Genomic DNA, 12,800 nt, shown 5'->3' with positions numbered 1-12,800 from the left:
GATGAAATAGTTTTGACTTTCTAGAATTTAATTCCAAATTACTAAAAATGACTATAACAGGATTTATCTGGGCCATGTGCCCACCACTGGAAATATGAATTATTGATGTAAAAGGACCCTAACTAGTTTATTTAGTGACAAGTGATCACACTTAAAGTAAACAATTCTAGTAAAATATTCAGCCATATTAAAATAACATGTAATTCTATAACAAATGCATGCATTGTAATTATTACAGTAATTCTATGTAGTCAGAATATCTATTTTTATTCAATAACAAAAATATAAAAATATGAAAAGATCAGTAAGGATATAAAATAAGAGCAGATTTTTTTTTTTTTGAGTTGGAGTCTCACTCTGTCGCCCAGACTAGAGTACAGTGGCCGCTCCCGGCCACCGCCGCCTCGACATGCTGACCTCTGGTGATCCTTCCGCCTCAGCCTTCCAAGTAGCCGGAATTACAGGCATGCGCTACCATGACCGGCTGATTTTTTGATTTATTGTAGAGATGCGGTCTCGCTGCCCAGGCGGGTCTCGAACCCGTGGGCTCAGGCAATCCACTCCCCTCAGTCTCTCAAAAGCGCAAGATTACAGGCTGAACCACTGAGCCCGGCTAGGAGCAGATATATTTTACAAATTATAAAAATAACAAACTTTTATAAGCATATATTGTGATTAAAAATAAAATACAATGTAAAAACTTCAAGCAATTGTACAAACATGAGAGAAAAGAAGGAAAAAAGCAATGAGAAAGAAGGAATAGGAAGTAGTATTCAGGAAAGCGTGATGTCAAAAAATTACACAAGTGATACACTTTTTTTTTTTTTTTTGAGTTGGAGTCTCACTCTGTCGCCCAGACTGGAGTGCAGTGGCCGCTCCCGGCCACCGCAGCCTCTACCTGCTGGGCTTCGGCGATCCTTCCACCTCAGCCTTCCTAGTAGCCGGAATTACAGGCATGCGCTACCACGCCCGGCTGATTTTTTGATTTTTTGTAGAGATGAGGTCTCGCAGCCCAGGCGGGTCTCGAACCCGCGGGCTCAGGCAATTCACTCACCTCAGCCTCCCAAAGGCGCGGGATTACAGGCTGAGCCACCGAGCCCGGCTAAGTGGTACACTTTTAGCTGATATTATTTATTGAAAGCTAAAATGAGAACCAGTAACCTGAAACACAAAACCGAGGTCATATCTCCACATATTTTAGTAGGAGTTAATTATGTAAAAATGAAATACAGCAGTTAGCAGACATACATGACAGATGTATGAGTTAACTGTATATCTAATATATATTATACAAGAATGGAAAAAGGATAATGGGGCAAGATAGTACCTAGGATCTTCTACCCTTAAGGAAACAAAATGTATCTCAGGTTAAGGAAAATCACAAGGAGCCATTAAGTTATTTGGAGACACATGCCTTAAGTCTTTCTCACACAATGTAAGAAATATAAAATATGAACCGTGGCTTGAATTTTTGCAAGCTAGGAACATACTTATAATTCAAGAAGTTTGTGAGGAAGTAAATCCTTGAAATGTTGCATGATGCTGAAACATCTGTTTAATGTAATATACTTACTATTCTCTTTCTCTCTCTGAAATAATTACAAAGAACCTGATATTAATAACTAGTTAGATTAATACATAATTAAAAAAAAACTCACACAAGGAATTGCCTTTGCCATCTAACAGCAGTCCTATAAAATAATTTTTAAAAATTTTAATCATCTTTTTTTTTTCCCCAAACAGATGAATTCCCAAATTTCTACATGGCTGCTGGAAATTTCACCCAGGTCACTGAGTTTATTCTCATGGGTGTCTCAGATAGTCCACAGTTCCAAATTCCCCTCTTCCTGGTCTTCCTGGTCTTCCTGGCTGACCGTGGCAGGGAACCTGGGCATCATCACTCTCACCAGTGTTGACTCTCGACTTCAAACTCCCATGTATTTTTTTTCTGAGACATTTGGCTATCATCAATCTTGGCAACTCTACTGTCATTGCCCCTAAAATGCTGATACATTTTTTAGTAAAGAAGAAGACTACCTCTTACTATGAATGTGCCATCCAACTGGGAGGGTTCTTGTTTTTTATTGTATCTGAGATTATCATGCTAACTGTGATGACTTATGACTGCTATGTGGCCATTGTAATCCTCTTCTCTACATGGTGGTGGTCTCTCGGTGGATCTGCATTCTGCTGGTATCCCTCACATACTTCTGTGGCTTTTCCACAGCAATTGTGGTTTCATCCTTTGTATTCTCTGTCTCTTATTGCTCTTCTAATACAATCAATCATTTTTACTGTGATAATGTGCCTCTGTTAGCATTGTCCTGCTCTGATACTTACTTTCCAGAAACAGTAGTTTTTATATCTGCAGCTACAAATTTGTTCTTTTCCATGATTTTAGTTGTGGTATCCTATTTCCACATTGTTTTGTCCATTCTAAGAATACGCCCATCAGAAAGAAGGAAGAAAGCTTTTCCCACATGTGCTTCACATATGATGGCAGTCACAGTTTTCTATGGGACACTGTTGTTCATGTATTTGCAGCCTCAAATTAACTGTTCATTAGATACTGCTAAGATGGTTTCTGTGTTTGACACCTTGGTGATCCCCATGTGGAACCCCTTGATCTACAGCCTGCAGAATAAGGATGTGAAGACTGCTTTAAAGAGATTCATGACAAAGCCATGCTGTTTTTAAGCCAATTAACTTTAGAAGTTTATAAGTAAATGAAGAGATGGTTCGTATACTTGCAAGCTCTTATTATGAAGACAAATAAATGGTGAGGCATCTAGCTTATAGGTTTGCAAATAATTCTCACTTTTAAAAGGAGTACTTGGGGATCATTGAATTAGAAAATAAACAGAAACTCTTGGAGATGTGAGGTTTGTATAGAAAATTTGGAAAAAAATTAAGTTCTAGAAGTCAGGAAAAAATATAAGTAAAAAAAAGTTAAGTTAAAATGAAGGACAAAGATATAATGAGAGAGTCTTTTTATATTATTATTTGGCTTTCTTTTCTGTTTCTCCCTGGGTATTGTATAGGAGTTTAATGTATCTTGAAAAATTATAATTATACATGAATAAAATATTATTTTTGCAATTAAGTTACAATGAACTGACAACTATATTTAAAATAAAATTCTTTAACTCTTTCTTAGTATTGTGTCAGTGATAGAATGTATACTACCAATGAATTCACATTCTAAATGCTAACCAGAAAAATATTAAATTATTATATTTCAAATAATATAATTAAGCATTTTAAAATAAAAGACACTAAAATAAAATAGAGTACTATATTGAATACACTTTTATAGTAAGTTTGTAAAAATTTTTTTCTTCTTACTCTATTATATGTGTTTAGCATGAAAAAGGAATATCCTGCATTGCAATATTATTAAACATTTAGTGTACCACGTTCACAAAAGTTTCTTACACCTTAGAGGAAAAAAATTAATTTATTTGATAAAATTTTTGTTCTACTCTGCTAGTTCTTGCTCAAGGAGTGTAAATTTAAATCTAATTTACTTTAAATAGAAAGTGTGACCTAACTATATCTCAGAATTATCAAACCATATCATGTTAATAAATTCATATTTTTTTAAATAATCAAAAATTTTAATTATGGTATTGTGGGTACAGTTAAGGGTTAGGTATACAAATATGCTTCGTTCAGGGCCCCTTGTTGATAAGAGGTGTCTCCTGTCTCCAGACAGATGTTTACTACCATTAGTCCCATCCCCCTTCCCCTTTCCCCCCCATAGTTTCCCACCACTGTCAGTCATTTTCTTATGGTAGTACGTTGGATGATCAAGGTCCACTATATTAGTGAGAACGTTTTATACTCAGATCTTTGTTTCTGTGAGAGGTCACTTGGTATTATAGACTCTAGTTCCATCCAGGTTGCTGTGAAATTCATGATTTTGTTCTTTTTTATGGCTGCATAGCATTCCATCATGTATATGTATCACATTTTTTTAATCCAGTCCTCTTTTGATGGACAGCATGGTTGCTTCCAGGTTCTTGCTATTGTGAACAATGCTGTGATACATTTATTAAGAGATTCTGGGTCTGTGAGACCCTCTGCAAAAGAGAACACTCATAAAGACCCTAGCTCTCTCCCAAGGGCTGCAGCTCCCACCTTCTGCAGGCTGCAGTTCACAGGGAGCTCAGCTACCACCCTCACCCGCCATGGCTACTCAGATATTACGGCAGTCCGGGCTGCTTCTGCAGTCATGGATGCTGCCACTGCGGCCATTCCCAGCTTATGCCTGAAGTGAACCACAACTTCAGACTGTGAAGCCCTTGCAAGCAGGTTCTTCTGAAATCGCTGCTGCCTGGTTGCTGCTGCCACTGCCACACCACTCCCCTAGCCTGGAGACAGGCCTGTGAACTCTGCCCGTGTACAGAGAAATTGCCACGACAGGTCACAGATCCGTAACCAGCTCACTCCCTTCTGGACTGCAGCCATGAGATAGCATCACCTGCTGGGGGTCCAAGGTAACAACATCAAAATGGAAATGGCAGAGGCTCAATTAGAAAAAGCCAGATCTCAGTAATAGACTGAGCAGGGGCTCATATCTGAACTGTTCTTCACAGCAGGCCAGGAGCAACTGACCCTAAATGTGAACAATTCTACCAGTCTGCAAAGACAGTTATAAATCAGAACTGAAAAGACATTGAACTTAAAGGAACAGTCTCAGAGTGTGCTTGGTTGGTTCTGTTAGTCTACTGACTTTAATCTATCGCTTTTCCTTTTTTTTTCTTTTTCCTTATTTCTCTGTAAACCCCATCTTTGTATAAAGGAATAGCACACCAATAAGGAGGTTGGTCAGCGTGTACATTAGCACCATTATATGTTTTAGCTTTTTATATGGTTGTTGGTTAGTTTTCAGTCGTGGTTATTGTTTTTCTTTATATTTGTTTCAGTCTTTGTGTCTCTTTTCACTTACCAGTTGGTACACTCATCTGTTTTCCCTCTCACTCCTCTCTCTCTCCAGCCCCCTCCTTCCCTCACTGCCTGTTCCATTCTCTTCCCTCTGTTAACCTCATTTTTCTTTCAGGGAGTAAACCTACAACCCCACTGCAGAGACAGACTCCAAGGCAGTGAGAAGTGGGTTTCAGACTACTCATACACCTGTTGGTGGATACCGGGATCTGCAGAGAGATTTGAACCACAGCTCCCCCCTTAATTAAATCCCAAAACTACAAAAAGGACTGCCCTCAACCTACAGTCCAATTCCAGAACTGGACAAAGCAAGAGGAAATACATTAGGAGGAATAAGAGATTGAACAAACAGAAGTAAAAGAAGCCCCTCCACCCTGAATAACAAAAATAAAGAAGATGGGGAAGTGGAGGGAAGGAAAAGAAGGGAGGAAAAATCTGTACAAATGAAGAAAAACCAAAAGAATAATATAGGGCTCACACAGAAAACAGACTTTGGAACACAAAGAATGAAGAGCCCCCAGAATGACTGGTCACATGCAACAAACCAGACATTAAGGCATCAATAGAAAGAATTAAAAAAATTGAAGAGAGACAAGAGGAAAATAGGAAGGAGCTGATGACAGAAATAACAGCAGTAAAAAATACTTTGATGGAAATAAATTATAAACTAATAAGCATGGAAAGCAGAATTAGCCAAGAAGAAGAAAGAATCTCAGAACTTGAGGACCAAAATACAGAACTAACCCAAACTGTCAAAAACATAGAAAAGAAGCTTAAAAAGTCAGAACAAAACCTTCAGGAGATGAATGATTACTTCAAGAGACCCAATCTAAGAGTAATTGGTTTTCCTGAGGCAGAGAGAGTCAGAGGTCACACTGGAGTAAACATTTCATGAAATCATTCAAGAAAACTTCCCTCATCTCATCAGTGATGCAAAAATTCAAGCACAAGAGATTCAGAGAACCCCTGCAAGACAACAAATGAGACTACCAATTCCCAGACACGTAATAATTCATCTAAACAAAATAACTATAAAAGAAAAAATCCTAAAGGCAGCAAGAGAAAAAGGCCAGACTACCTACCAGGGAAGACCAATTAGAAAAGCAGCAGATTTATCTACAGAAACCCTCCAGGCTAGGAAAGCCTGGAACCCTATCTTCAAAGTTCTGAAAGATAAACAATTTCAACCAAGAATAACCTACCCAGCCAAGTTAAGCTTCATTAGTGATGGAGAATTGAAATCTTTTCCAGATATCCAATCCTTAAGAATCTACACTGCCACCAGACCACCTCTATAAGAAACACTTAAGAAAGTACTGAACACAGAAGGAAAGGAAAAAAGAACAACAGCATTCTTCAAAAGAGTACAGGCAAAAGATTAAAAACACACATGAACCTACTCCAAAGCCAAAGGAAATACAACAAACAAACAGGAATAACAACTCTGTGAGTATCTTATGACAGGGATCAACTCTTGCATTTCAATAATTAGCCTACATATGAATGGACTAAATGCACCACTGAAAAAACATAGGATGGCAAAATAGATAAAATATCACTAGGCAACAATCTATTGCCTTCAAGAGACTCACCTCACTAGAAAGGACACTCACAGACTCAAAGTAAGATGATGGGAAACAAACTTTCAGGTGAACGGAACACAAAAGAAAGGAGGAATCGTGATCTTAATTTCAGACAAAATACCCTTCAAGCTATTAAAAACTGAAAAAGATACAGAAGGCCACTACATAATGATAAAAGTTTCAATCCATCAACAAGAAACATCCATCTTAAACATATATGTACCCAACATAGGAGCGCCAACTTTCATAAAGCAGCTTCTAGGTAAACTAAAAAAAGATATCGAATCCAACACCATCATAGCTAGGGACTTCAACACTCCACTCACAACCCTAGACAGATAATCAAGAGAAACAATGAGCAACGAGATCAGAAACCTCAATATGACTTTTGATCATATGGACTTAATTGATACCTACAGAACACTCCATCCAAAGACCACAGAATATATATTCTACTCATCACCACATGGAATGTACTCTAAGATCAACCACATACTTGGCCATAAATCAGGCATAAGCAAATTTAAAAGAATTGACATTTTGCCATGTACCTTCTTGGACCACAGTGGAATAAAAATAAACATCAATGCCTACAAGTTCACCCTAAAATCCACAAAGACATGTGGATGCTAAATAACTCCTGGGTCAATGAAGAAATCAAAACAGAGGTTAAAAGTTACCTGGAAACATATGAAAATGAAGAAACATCTTACCAAAATCTCTGGGATGCCATGAAAGTTGTAGTAAAAGGGGAATTTATATCCCTACAAATGCACATTAAAAAAATGGAAGGATCACAAATTAATAGCCTAACAAACCACCTAAGGAAGTTGGAAAAGCAAGAACACCAAAATACTAATTTCAGCAGAAGAATCCAGATCACCAAAATAAAGCCTAAATCCAGGACATAGAAGACAAAAAAGATAATACAAAAAAATCAATGAAACGAAAAGCTGGTTCTTTGAAAGGATAAACAAGATCTATGGTCCCCTAGCTAGACTGACCAAGAAAAAAGAAAGTAAAAGCCCAAATAGACACAATCAGAAACACAAAAGAAGAAGTCATATCTGACCCTGAAGAAATACAAAAGATCATTAGAGACTACTATGTATACTTGTATGGAACCAAACTTGAAAAATCTTAAGGAAAAGGAGGACTTTCTGACATCACACAACCTGCCTAGGTAGAAGCAAGAAGAAATTGAGATCCTAAATAGACCAATAACAATCAAGGAAATTGACTACATAATAAGAAAACTACCTACAAAAAAAAGCTCTGGTCTAGATGGCTTTCCAGCAGAATTCCACAAGACATTTAAGGAGGAGTTGATACCAATCCTATTGAAGGTATTCCAGATGATTGAGAAAGATGGAACTCTCCCCAAATCATTTTACAAAGGTAACATTGCATTGATACCCAAGCCAGGTAAAGACCCAACAAAGAAAGAGAACTATAGGCCAATATCTTTGATAAACATAGATGCTAAAATTCTCAGCAAGATCCTAGCAAACCAGATTCAACAACACATCTCAAAAATCATCCATCATGACCAAGCAGGCTTCATACCAGGGATGAAAGCCTGGTTCAAAATCGTAAAATCATAAATGTAATTAAATACATCAACAGATGTCAAACCCCCCCCCCACATGATTATATCATTAGATACAGAAAAGCTTTTGATAAAACCCAGCACCCCTTCTTGATAAAAAACCTCGAACATCTAGGCATATGGGGAACATACCTCAAAATACTAAAAGCCATCTATGAGAAACCCACAGCCAGCATACTCCTAAATGGACAAAAATTGGAACCATTTCCCCTGAAAACTGGAACAAGACAAGGATGCCCACTCGCACCCCTCCTGTGCAATATAGTATTAGAAGTCCTGGCTAGAGCAATCAGAGAAGAGAAGGCAATCAGAGGTATCCAAATAGGAAAAAGGAAGTCAAATGATCTCTCTTTGTAGATGACATGATTGTGTACCTTGAAAACCCAAGAGAATGTGTCAAAAACCTCCTTACACTGATAAAGGCCTTTGACAAAGTCTCAGGGTATAAAGTAAATGTGCAAGCCAGGCTTGGTGGCTCAACCTGTAATCCTGTGCCTTTGGGAGGCTGAGGTGAATGGATTGCCTGAGCCTGCAGGTTCAAGACCCGTCTGGGCAGCAAGACCTCATCTCTACAATAAATAAATTTAAAAAAATCAGCTGGGCATGGTAGTGCATGCCTGTAATTCCAGCTACTTGGAAGGCTGAGCAGAAGGATCGCTGGAGCCCAGTGGGTTGAGGCTGTGGTGGCCGGGAGCAGCCACTGCACTCTAGTCTGGGTGACAGAGTGAGACTTCATCTCAAAAATAAATAAATAAATAAATAAATAAATAAATAAATAAATATGCAAAAGACAATCACATTTCTTTACACCAATAATAAACAAACAGAAACCCAAATAAAAACCACAATTCCATTCACAGTAGCTACCAAAAAGATGAAATACCTTGGCATCTTCCTAACCAGAAGCATGAAAGACCTTTACAATGAAAACTACAAAGCACTGCTCAAAGAAATCAAAGATGACACAAACAAGTGGAAAAATATCCCATATTCATGGATTGTAAGAATCAACATTGTGAAAATGTCCATCCTACCTAAGATAATCTACAGATTTAATGCAATACCCATTAAATTACCAGCAACATTCTTCTCAAACCCAGAAAAAACAACACAGGAATTCATATGAAAGCACAAACGACCAAGAATAGCCAGAACAATCCTCAGCAAAAAAACCCAAAACAGGCGGTATCACACTACCAGACTTCAAACTTTACTATAAAGCTACAATAATCAAAACAGCTTGGTATTGGTACAAAAACAGGTATATAGACCAATGGAATAGAATTGAGATTCCAGAAGCTAAACCTCACTTTCTCAACGAACTCATCTTCGACAAAGCCTCCACCACCTACCACTGGGGAGAGGAGAACCTATTCAGTCAATGGTGCTAAGAAAACTGGCTGACCACATGCAGAAGACTCAAACAAGACCCTTATCTGTCTCCATACACAAAAATTAACTCTAAATGGATCAGAGACCTAAATATAAAACCTCAAACCATAAGAACATTAGAAAATGAAGGACACACCCTTATGGAAATCGACTGGCATCCAATTCCTGAACAGAACCTGAAACCTACAAGCCATAAGAGATAAGATAGACAAGTGGGACCTCATTAAACTGACAAGCTTTTGCAAAGCCAAAGAAACCATTAAGAGAGCAGGGAGACAGCCCACAGGCTGGGAAAAAGTATTTGTCTGACAAAGGATTAACATATTGGATCTATAAGGAACTCAAACATGCTGAAAAGAAAAAAACCAACAACCCCATTATAAAATGGGCAAAAGATATGAACAGACACTTCTCAAAGGAAGACATCCGAGCAGCCAACAGACACATGAAGAAATGTTCAACCTCACTAATCATCAAGGAGGTGGAAATCAAAACCACACTGAGATACCACCTAACTCCAGTCAGAATGGCAATTATCAGTAACTCAAAAAATAACAGTTGCTGGAGAGGGTGTGGTGAAAAGGGAACACTTCTACACTGTTGGTGGGAGTGCAAACTTGTGCAACCTCTGTGGAAAGCAGTGTGGTGATTCCTAAAAGCTCTAAATATCGACCTCCCATATGACCCTGCAATCCCCCTACTGGTAATATATCCTGAAGAACTCAAATCACTCCATATAAAATATACCTGCACACGAGTGTTTATCGCAACATTGTTCACAATAGCAAGAATCTGGAACCAACCACGCTGTCCATCAAAAGAGGACTGGATTAAAAAAATGTGATACATATGCACAATGGAATACTATGCAGCCATAAAAAAGAATGAAATCATGAATTTCAAAACAACCTGGATGGAAGTAGAGTCTACATGGAGATGAGGATCTGGAAATCACGTGTTCTCGCTCATATAGTGGACCTTGGACATCTACCATAATACTATAGAAAAAGGACTGACATTGGTGGGAAACTGTGGGGGCGTAGGGAGGGGAAGGAATGTGGGACTAACGGTAGTCAATATCTGTCTGGGGATGGGGTGACAACCCTTATTAAGAAGGGTGCCTGAACGATGCACATTTGTATACCTAACCCTTAACTGTACCCCACAATTTTGTAATAAGAAATATGTTTAAAAATTAAATAAAAAAATTTTTAGAGATGAGGTCTCACTGTACTACACAGACTGGTCTTAAACTCCTGGGTTCAAGCAGTCCTTCTGTGTCAGCCTCCCAAAGTGCTGGGATTATAGGCATGAGCCACTGTACCTGACCAAACCTCCTTTTTAAAATAAATTTTCCAGTCTCTGTTACTTTTATTTATTTATATTTTTTATTTTAAAGATGTGGGGTACAATTCAGGATTAGGAATGCAAGTCATCATGGTAGAGATAAAGTTTGGCCTCCCCCAATTTTTTGTTTCCTTGATGAAAAAATTCCTCAAAGGGAAATGTTTTGCCAAAGTGGAGGACATGAAACAAAAAAATGACAGAAGTATTAAAAGGCATCAAAATTGATAAGTTCAGAAACTGTTCTGAGCAGTGGAAATGGCATTTTGATAGGTGTATTGACCTCATACTTTGCCTGGTTTGGTCTCCCACTTTGCCTGGTTTGAGATCAGTTATTCTTATTGATGTTATGTGCAGCCCCCGCCCCCAACAGTTTCCGGCTACTGCCAGTCCCTTTCTTGTGGTATTATAGTGGATGTTCAGGTTTCACTTGTGAGTGGGAACATGTGGTGATTCCTAAAATTCCATTCCACTCAGTTCTTTGTTTCTGTTAGATCACTCAATTATTACTTATAGCAACACTGAACAGACTCAGACAGTGTATAAGTGCCATAAGGGAGGCAAATTCATATGTTTTGGAGGGATCTGGGGAGTTTTCTGAAGCCAGTAATTTCTAAATAAGACCTGAAGATCAAGCTGGTCACATATTTGAGGTTTGCTTTGAAAAAAAAAAAGTCCAAGCAGAGGAAACAACATGTGCAAAGGCCCAGATGCTTTTTTTTTTTTTAGCTCTATGCTCTATTGCATAGTTCTGTTAAGACTTTTTCCTCAAAAGATTGGAGAAGGCAAAAGTGTGACCAACAAGTATGATGTCCAAGACACATCATCTTGGAATATAAGAAGGCAGACTGTCAAACCCTGAAGCTCATGGACCCTCCCTCCTTTATTTTTTTTTCTATTTATAACACTGTTTCAAGGCTTTTGCTGTAACAGAGAAAACACATTCTTCCCATCAAGATCCATGCAGATCCTCCTTTTATCCAGAATGGAAAATAAGTCTAATGGGCCTTTTGGTACTTAATTTTCTTACCTTGGAAACTGTAATACTTGCACATAGTTCAGTAAAGAGCATTTTTAAAAGAATTAGATATGTTACTATACTTGCAACCTGGAGTCTTTCCTTGCAATGGACATCCTTGGAATCTTGGACCTTGGCCTTCTTCGAACATCAGAAAGAAGAATCTTTCCATTCCTTTTCTTGGAGCCATGTTGCCCCTCACAGTCCCCACCTGCATCTTCTCCATCGCTCCTTGGTATTCCTTAATGTGGCTAGGAACATCCATAGTATCTACCATACTTGATAACTTGCCCTCCAGAACTTAGAGGGACTCAGAGAGTGCAAGGGCTGAAGGTATAGTCAGTACTATCTCAGCCACATTTTGAGCAAAAAGGACATTTGTGGGTTTTTCTGGATTCCTATTCATGATTGGCAATAATATTATAATATAATAATATTTTGAGGGGAAAAAAAGAGATTCTGTATTAAATCTTAGGACTCAATTTTGACAAATAATTTAAGAGCTAGACTATAAAAGATATACTAACATTGTATGTGTATGTTTATCTTATTTATAAGTGTGTTTCAGTGTACAAGCCAAGAATCTTGAGGCAAAAGAACAAAGCTGGAGGCAACACACTACCAGACTTTTAAATATACCTCAAAAATATAGTATGCAAGACCACATGGTTCTGGCATAAAATCAGACACATGAAACAATGGGTTAAAAAGAGGGCCCAGAAATACATCTGCCCATTTACAACAAATTGATTTTTGGCAAAAGTGCCAAGAGCACAATATGGGGGAGAACAGTTTCTTCTTTAAATAATTTTGGAAAAACTGGATTTTTCACATGCAAAAAGAATAAAATAAAACATTCAAAATGGATGTATTTCTATATCTCATACTTAAGTATGAGACATAGAAC

The 12,800-nt window shown here is 38.0% G+C and overlaps 1 pseudogene; it reads left to right on the top strand.

The window, feature by feature from the left end:
* Positions 1–1,763: 1,763 nt before the first annotated feature.
* LOC110595548 lies at positions 1,764–2,697 on the top strand (annotated as a pseudogene).
* Positions 2,698–12,800: the final 10,103 nt, after the last annotated feature.

Source organism: Carlito syrichta, unplaced genomic scaffold (assembly GCF_000164805.1).
Source record: "Carlito syrichta isolate Samal-C Ts95f unplaced genomic scaffold, Tarsius_syrichta-2.0.1 Scaffold302588, whole genome shotgun sequence".
Taxonomy (NCBI): Eukaryota; Metazoa; Chordata; class Mammalia; order Primates; family Tarsiidae; genus Carlito; species Carlito syrichta.
Note: the sequence above shows the minus strand (reverse complement) of the source record. Positions and strands in the feature narration are given on the sequence as shown.